This window comes from Orycteropus afer, unplaced genomic scaffold, assembly GCF_000298275.1.
Source record: "Orycteropus afer afer isolate SDZICR_OR568_19922 unplaced genomic scaffold, OryAfe1.0 scaffold00034, whole genome shotgun sequence".
NCBI lineage: Eukaryota > Metazoa > Chordata > Mammalia > Tubulidentata > Orycteropodidae > Orycteropus > Orycteropus afer.
This window is the reverse complement of record NW_006921621.1, coordinates 12,513,891-12,523,321: the sequence shown is the minus strand read 5'-3', so window position 1 is coordinate 12,523,321 and position 9,431 is coordinate 12,513,891.

Below are 9,431 nucleotides of genomic sequence, written 5' to 3'. Positions count from 1 at the left end.
AAAAAAAAAAAAAAAAGACCCTGATATTAGCCTGATAGGGACTGGTGGAACTCCTGTGAGTATAGCCCTTAGAAACCCTTCAAGCCTGGAACTAAATCACCCTGTGGCTGAACTTTCAGGCAAGTAACAGGCAAGGGTATAAAGTGAACAGTAAAACCTTAGAACAATCATCCACTAAGATCAAAAGGGCAACAATTGCCCAGAAATAAAGCTCAGAAGGCAGAAAGGGATAAGAAAGAAGAATGAACAGAAAAGGTAAACACAGAGAGAAGTGGCAAGAATGCTGTTACATTGCAGGGACTGCAATCACTGTCACTAAACAAAATACGTAGGAATGGCTGAATAGAAGATCAATTTACTTTCACCCAAATCACAACAAAAAGTGTTTTTTTTTTTAAAAAAGATGTAACACTTATAAAAGTATATGTACCTAAGAACAAAAATGAGGGGAATGGAAGGTAAATCACCAACTAGGGGCAAACACATGTAAACTTGGGTGAAGGGAAAAAAGCAGGATACAATAAAGAAAGGTCAATACCAAATGGTCAAGGAAAGGAAGATGCTGAGAGGAGTTTAAGAGTTAAAGGCAACAAAAGTAAATACTAATTCATACATAATCCAACAATAACAGTAATAACAATAATCAATAATCTAAGAGTAGAAACACAGACAGACACACAACCTGAACAGGTATAGGAAGGGAAAAGGGCCTATACCCACGAATATACAGAGGTGTGACAGAGAATACTTCTACATATATGTTTATATATGCTGCCAACAAACCCGAGAATATAATAGAGCAAAGTGATGATCACTTCTTAGCCATAATGAAAAACCCTAAGGCAGTGAGTTGCTGGGCTTGGAGACTCAGGACCATAATCTCAGGGCATATCAAGGTCAATTCATACAACATAGTCCACAAGATAATGTTCTTCACTCTACTCTGGTAAATAGTGACTAGAGTCTTAAAAGCTTGTGAGTAGCCATCTGAAGCGCAACTATTGGTTTCTGCCTAGCCAGAGCAAAGAAGAGTGAAGAAAATAAAATAAAAGACACACAAAAACAATTAGTCCAAACAACTAACAGCCCACAGGAAACTCAGCCTTCATGACCGGGGTGGGTGGGAGTGGGGGCGCAACAGAACACATGGGACATGAAGCAAAACAAACAAACTGGCAAAATGAAAGGGAATAATAACTTAATAATAATTGCAGATTTCAATATCTGCTTTCAAGATAGGATAGAACTAAAAAAGATCAGCATTAAAATAAAGATGTGAACAGCACTTATAAACCAACTGTACCTAACAGATATCTATAGACTACTCTACCCAACAACAACAGAATGTGCATTCTTCTCCAAAACATAGAAAATTCTCTAGGACAGACAATACATTAGGTCACAAAACAACTCTCAGTAAATTTATAAGGATTGAAAGCATACAAAGTACGTTCTCTGACCACAATGGAATGAAATTAGAAATCAATTAAGGAAAATTTACAAAAACGTAGATACTAAGCAACACACTCTTAAATAACCAATGGGGAGAAGAAGAAATAAGAAGAGAAATTAGAAAATAATTTGAGATGAACTGAAACATAACATACCAGTACGGATTACACATCAACATGAAAATGAAAATCCTCACAACTAGACCAATAAACAGCATCACGATAAATGGAGAAAGATTGAAGCTGTCGAAGAATTCATATTACTTGGATCCACAACCAACACCAACAGAAGCAGCAGTCAAGAAATAATGTGTTGTACTGCAACAGGCAAATCTGCTCCAAAAGACCTCTTTAAAGTGCTGAAGAGCAAAGATGACTCTTTGAAGACTAAGGTGCACCTAACCCATACCAGGGTATTTTCAGTAGCATCATAAGGGGAATAATGTGAAAGCTGGACTATGAATAAGGAAGAGTGAAGAAGAGTTGGTGCTTTTGAGTCGTGGTATTGGCAATGAATACTGAAAGTACCATGGACTGCCAGAAGAATGAACAAATCGTGTCCTGGACAAAGTGCAGGCAGAATGCTCCTTGGAAGCAAGAAGGGCCAGACCTCATCTCACCTACATTGGTCATGTTGTCAGATGGGACCATTCCCTGGAGAAGGATATCATGCTTGGTAAAGGGTAGGGTCAGCCAAAAAGGAGAATACCCTCCACAAGATGGATTGGTAGTGGTTGCAACAATGGGCTCAAGCATAACAAGGGCTGTGAGGGTGGCACACAACTGTACAGTGTCCCGTTCTGTTGTACAAAGCGTTGCCATGAGATGGAGCCAACTCAACGGCACCTAACAACAACAACAACATACCAAAACTTATAGGACGTAGCAAAAGTAATGTTCACAGGAAAATATGTAGCTATAAATGCTTATATTAAAAAAGAAGTTCTCAAATCAATAACCAAACTTTCTACCTTAAGACACCGAAAAAGAAGAGTTAGCTCAACACAAAGCAAGAAGAAGAAAAGAACTAATAAAGATTAGAGTACAAGTAAAGAAAGCAGAATCGAATAATCAAGAAAACCAAAAGTTACTTCATTGACTAGCTCAACAAAATTGACAAATCTTTAGCTAGACTGATGAAGACAAAGAGAGAAGACTCAAATTACTAAAATCAGTTTTTACAAATTTACTTGATTAATTTTAATTACATTTAATTAATTAAAATTATGAAATTCACACTAGTAAATTTAATTAATTACTAATTTAATGAAGAGGTACTACTACCAACCTTACATAAATATAATCTAAGAACAACTGTATGCCAACAAATTAAATAGACTAGCTAAAGTGGACAAATTCCTAGAAAGACACAAACTACCAAAACTGACACAGTAAAAAACAGAAAATCTGAATAAATCTATAACAAGTAAAGAGAATAACTTAACAAAGAAAAGCCCAGGGCTAAATAACTTTAATGGTAAATTCTACTAAATGATTCAAAAACAATTAATAGCAGTCCTTTTCAAACTCTTTCAAAAAATAGGAGAAGAGAATATACTTCCTAACTCTTTATGAGGCTTGTATTATCCTGATATAAGAACAAGACTTTATCAAAATTAATGCTGTACAAAAGGTAACTTTCTTTTCATAAAAGAAGGTATTTGCAAAATACAAATCTGATTAAAAGAAAATTCGTACTCAAATTACACAAAGAAATCTTAAAACTCTTAAACAACTCAATTTGAAAATGGGCAAAATATCCATACAGAGACCTAATCAAGAAGATATACAGATGTCAAAAAAAAAGTATATGAAAAAATGTTCAATATCCTTTGCCATTAATTAAAACTACAAAGAGATACCACTATTAGAATACTGGAGCAGGGGTGATGGGGTTGGAGACTGAGAATAACAATTGCTGGTGAGGATGCAGAACAACAGGAACTCTCTTTGTTGCTGGTAGGAAGGAAAAATGTTGGTCACTTTGGAAGACAGATTGACATTTTCTTCCACAGCTTAACAGTTTTACCATATGACCCAATTATGCTCTCAGGTATTTACCCAAATGATTTATGTGGACTTATGTCCACACAGAACTTTAATGATTGATACGTACCATCATGCATTTGTCAAACCCACTGAACTTTACAGTTTAAAGAATTAATCTTACTGTGTGCAAATTTAAAAAAAAATAACTAAAAAATTCAGAGGAATCCCAGAGTGGAATAAGGACTGTGAGAAAAGAATGTGCTAGAATAATTCATGTGGTAATGAACTGTGTTGGAGACATCAGTATGAACTCATGTTTAATTTAACATAGTTATATACAGAAATAGTTATTGTTGTTGTTGTTAGGTGCCATCGAATCAGCTTCAACTCATACCAACACTGTGTACAACAGAACAAAATACCATGGATGACCCTACTGGTGTGTGAAATACCAATGACATAGCCTTTAGCCTCATACAATCATGCGAGCCACCACAGTAACAAACTGACAGGTGAGGTGTGGAGAAATACTTTAGACATGTGTATACACACTAGAGGATGGCTTCGGGCCTAAGGCAGTCACCTGCCAAGCGCAAGACTGGCGGTTCAAACCCACCAGCTACTCCCCGCCACATAGACCTGGCCATCTGGCCATCTCTTTCTCGACTCGGCCCTCTTTGGGAACTCAAGGAGGGCTCACTAGGAGTCCAATGCAGCCAGTTGGGAGGTGTGGTTTTTTTAGGAACTCTGGTAGCATAGTGCCTAAGGCACTTGACTGCTAAACAGAGGGCTGGTGGTTCAAACTCACCAGCCACTCCTTGGAAAGAAGGTTGGGCAACCTACTTCTGTAGTGATACTGCCTCGGAAACCCAAGGAGGGGTTGCTATGAGTCGGGTCCGATCGACGGCACACAACAACAACATAAACAGTATATGTGGATTGTCACATATACCTTTCTCCTTCTTCTGTCAGCTGAGATGGACTAAAAGCAATGCGCAAAGAGCACACTTCATTACATCCAATAGCAATGAGCAATGAACAAACCTTACACTCAGATCTTGGTTTCTATTATCATTTGTCAGTAAGAGGAAAAGTAGCTGATTCTAGTACTGGGTCAGGAAGTATTTAATATGAGCATAGGGCATCTTGTAGTGCCAGAAGTAAAACTCACTGCCATCAAGTCGATTCGATTCATAGTGACCCAGAGGTAAAGAAGTGCTTTAAAAAAAAAAAAAAAACCCACAGTGATGAAGGTACATCAAAGAGACACAGGAGTAAAATGACACCCAATCACCAAAACTGGAACCATGTGAACAAGAAATGAGTAAAGCAGTATACTATCATAAGCCAAGGTACAAAACAAATATGAGTCCACAATGATATTTTAAAAAAATGACTAAGGAAACAAATGGGGAAGAAGAGAAAAGTCTACCACACAGAATTAAAATTCCCAATAATTTATACTGCTATTCCAATCTCCAGGAGGTAGAACATAACCCGCTACTCCTTAAGTAGGGAATGCACATAGTGCTTTCCTTCCAAAGTATATAGCATGGGGGAGGGGGAGTAATTGTACATCAGAGAAACCTAACAAACATTACCTCTGTCAGGTGATCAAGATCAAAATCAACAGTATTAAGTCATATTAATGTGTTCACCTTTGATATAATGTGACAAAAATGACACTTTATCTCTGTAGATTTCCTCCCCAAAAGCCATAATGCCAGTCTAACCATGAGCGAAACAACACACAAATTCCAATGGAAGGACATCCTGCAAAATAACTGACCCTACTCCTCAAAAATAAGGAAAATCAGAAATGGTCATACAGAGATTTAACAACTAACTATAAGTGGTATACTGGATAGGATCCTGGAACAGAAAAAGCACATTAGGTAAAAACTAGGGAATCTGAATAAAGCATGAAATTTAGTTATAATAGTAACGTATTGGTATTGGTTCATTAATTACCACAAATATACCATAGTAATATAAGCTATTAATAATAAGATAAAGTAATTGTGAGGTCTATGGAAACTTGGAAACTTTCTATGCTATCTTCACAACTTCTCTGTAAATCTAAATCTATTCTCAAATAAAAAGCTTATTAATAAATTTAAAAAAAGAGAGAGAATACCACATGTTGTTGAAAATGTGGAAAAACTGGAAATTTCATACATTGCTGGTAGGAATTTAAATGGTACAGCTACTTTGGAAAATAGTTTAGTCATCTTTTAAAAGGTTAATACAAAATTACCATACAACCCAGCAAATCCACCGAAGAGAAATCCTATGTCCACATAAAATATACATGAATTTCATAGCAGCATTACACATGATAGCCCCAAATGCCTATCAATTAATGTCTATAAACAAAACATAGGAGCTCTGGTAGCATAGTGGCTAAAGCACTTGACTGCTAACCAGAAGGCTGGCGGTTCAAACCCACCAGCCACTCCTCGGAAGGAAGGTTGGGCAATCCTACTTCCGTAGTGATACTGCCTCGGAAACCCAAGGAGGGGTCGCTATGAGTCGGGGCCGACTCGACGGCACATAACAACAACAACAACAACATAAACAAAACATGGTATAGCTATACATTGGAATACTATTCCACAGTGAAAAATAATAAGTTGTATTCTACCACACAGATCAACCCAAAAAACAGGCTAATGAAGCCTATCCACTCATACAAAAGACAACATATTGTATGAGTCCACTTACATGAAATGTCCAGAAAGACAAAGACAGAGAACAGTGGCAGCCTGGGATATAGGCTGGGAACAGGAAAAAAGGGTGAAGGGAATATTTTAGTTTGAGAGCAAATGTTCTAAAATTGGACTGTGGTGATGATTGCACAACTCTATAAATTTGCTTAAAGTCATTGAATTGTACACTTACAGTGGGTAGATTTTATGGTGTGTAAACTATACCTCAATAAAACAAAATCCAAACACATTGCCATCAATTCCAACTGACAGCTACCCTACAGGGCAGAGTAAAACTGCCCCATAGGATTTCCAAGGCTATAAATCTCTATGGAAGCAAATTATCTCATCTTTCTCCTGTGCAATGGCTGGTGGGTTAGAACCACTGGCCTTTTGGTTAGCAGCTAAGTGCTTAACCTCTGTGTAACCAGGGCTCCCTAATATGTCAATAAAGTTGTCCAAAAAAAAAAGGACAAAGATAATGTTGGCTTAAAACAAGAGAGCACATTGGAGGTTGGTGGTAAATAGGATTAATGCCAGGGCCAACTTTTGCAATAAAAGTCTACTGATAGGTACCAAAAAGGCGAGGAGGCCACATCTTCTGACCTCTAACCCCACAAGAGGAAGACAGAATCACCATCAGTAGCCCAAGGCCTATTCCTGAGAGGCCAGACATGCTACCTTCCTCCAGCCCTTTCACCAACCCTGACACCAACTGCTCCTCCCACAATATGAACCTCCTCTCTGCTAAATTCGATAATTCACTGCAGTGGCCACACAGAAACTCACAGATTATGTGGTTTATTAGGGAAGCACCAGGCTACAATTCAAGTTCAGAAATGCACTCAGTCTCTTGAGCCAGCTGTCTCACTCAGCAGCCGGCAGTCTCAATAGCACAGTGCTCTCTCAGAAGTACATGTCTCTCTCAGCAGTGCGTGTCTCTGGCATCTCTCTCTTAGCAGAGTGTGTCTCTCATGTCTCTCAGGAGAGCATTTCTCTCAGCAGCATGTCTTTCTCAGCCAGAAGTCAGAGACTCCTTCTGCCTCTAGGAGGAGAATAGCCAAACTAACCAATCCCAACATCAGAATTCTATACAATTGAGAGAGAGAGAACTTCTCAGAAGATTGCTTCCTGCCACTCTCAACAGAAATACCCCCAGGTGGATAACATTAACAATCAGGAGCTACTCAGTTACTCATGGCAAATTGTACCATGCAGTTTACAAAGACAAAGGCTAGAAAATCCACACTATGTAATTTACAACACCACAATACGGAATCAAGAAGACAGAAATCCAGTGCCTTGAAAGTTACATCAACTCAGAACTCCTACCCCTACTCTACTTGTTAAATGAGGGAGAATTTTAAAAACAAACAAACAAACAAACCCTATTTAAATCACTCTTTGTCAGGTTTTCATTACAATAAGTCTACCATCAGCCTAATTCTTAAAGTATTTGATACCTACAGGGAGAGTGAGGGAAGTAAGAGAAGAAGGAAGAAGGGAGAGGAAGGGAAAGGAACGGAGGGAGGAAAGGAAGGAGAAATAAGGAGGGAAAAATTCAGAAAACAGAGGAATCAGTTTTGTTTGTTTTGTTTTTGTTTGTTTTGTTTTGTTTTTTGAAAAAAAGGGGGGTGGCATTGAGGAGAAACTAATTACAAATAAGAGAAGATCAAATATGTCAGAACAATACAACAGAATATACTTATGTAACAAAAGTAAAACTTTGAATTTCTGAATTAAGTTAATTTGAATTGAAATGTCCCTTATGAAGTGTTTGGCTGAGAAGAAAACAGCTCTAACTATTACAAAAGTTTTCCTCAAAATACATACAATTATATCAGGACCAAAATATTTCCTCAAAAGAATTTTGATTACTCTCATTAACACAATTCTATTCAAAGTTAATAAAAGATGTACAATGGAAAAGAGTTCAAATTAAGACATGTAACATTATTACCGTATTTCTCACTTTCATTAAATGCCCACAGAAACAGCATGCACGTATAACATGCACAGGAAACTAACATATAAGGGGATTTGTGAGGTTGGCAAAACACTGTATAACATGCATGTTATTCACATAAAAATACAGTATGTTATTCCACATTTTCATGTTATCCCATGTTTTTATGTTATTCCATGTTTTCATTTGGATTCCAGGGACCTAAGAGCAGGCAGCAAGGCAGGAAGCAGGGAGAGGACACAAAAAGGGACCTAAGAACAGGCAGCAAGGCAGGAAGGGAAAGGGCAAAAATAAAAAAGGTAAAGGGGACCAGAACAGATCGAGGAGTCAGCCGCAGGGACCCAGGTGAAGAGAGGGAACCCCACAAGGAGCTAGGAGGGAAGGCAGGGAGAGAACAGAAATGGCAAAGGGTATAGGAACAGATCGAGGATTCAACCGCAGGGAGCCAGGTGAGGAAAAGGAACCCAGGCCACCCCCCACCACAAGCAGTGAGGTGGGAAGCAGGGAAAGGACAGAAAAGGCAAAGGGGACTGGAACAGATCAAGGAGTTAGCTGCAGGGATCCAGGTAAGGGCGGTTGGAGGGGTTTCCAACAGCTAAGGGAGACAAACTTATCTGTCGGTTTGTCCTACAGTGGTGACATGTTGCTGTGAGTCCTGAGGCTGTGCCACTGGTGTTTCAAACCCAGTCAGGTGCACCTGTTGCACAGATCTCAGCCTGGCTTACAGACTATGAAGAAGGAGGAGGTCATCCACTTCTCAAAGAATTAGCCAAGGAAACCTTATGAATAGCAGAGAAACACTGTCTGACACATTACTCCACAACTTTATGAATAGTCCAGAAACATTATCCAGTACAGAGGGGGAAGATGAGTCACTTAGCTTAGAAAGTTCTCAAAGTAGGACTGGGCAAGAGCTGCATTATCAGAGTAAAATCAGCCTTACTCATATGGATAAGGTAAAGCTTTCAAGACCTCCATTTGGTGACGTGGCACCACTCAAATTGAGGAGAAACAGCTGCAAATATCTGTTAATAATCGGAACATGGAATGTACGAAGTATGAATCTAGGAAAATTGGAAGTTGTCAAAAAGGAAAGGTAACACATAAAGATTGATATCCTAAGCATTAGTGGGCTTAAATGGACTGGTTTTGGCCATTCTGAATCAGACAAGCATATGATCTACTATGCCGGGAACGACAGTTGAAAGAGGAATGGAGTAGCATTCATCATCACAAAGGATGTTTCAAGATCTGTCCTGAAGTACAATGCTGTCAGTGATAGGATAATATCCATATGCCTACAAGGAAGACCCATTA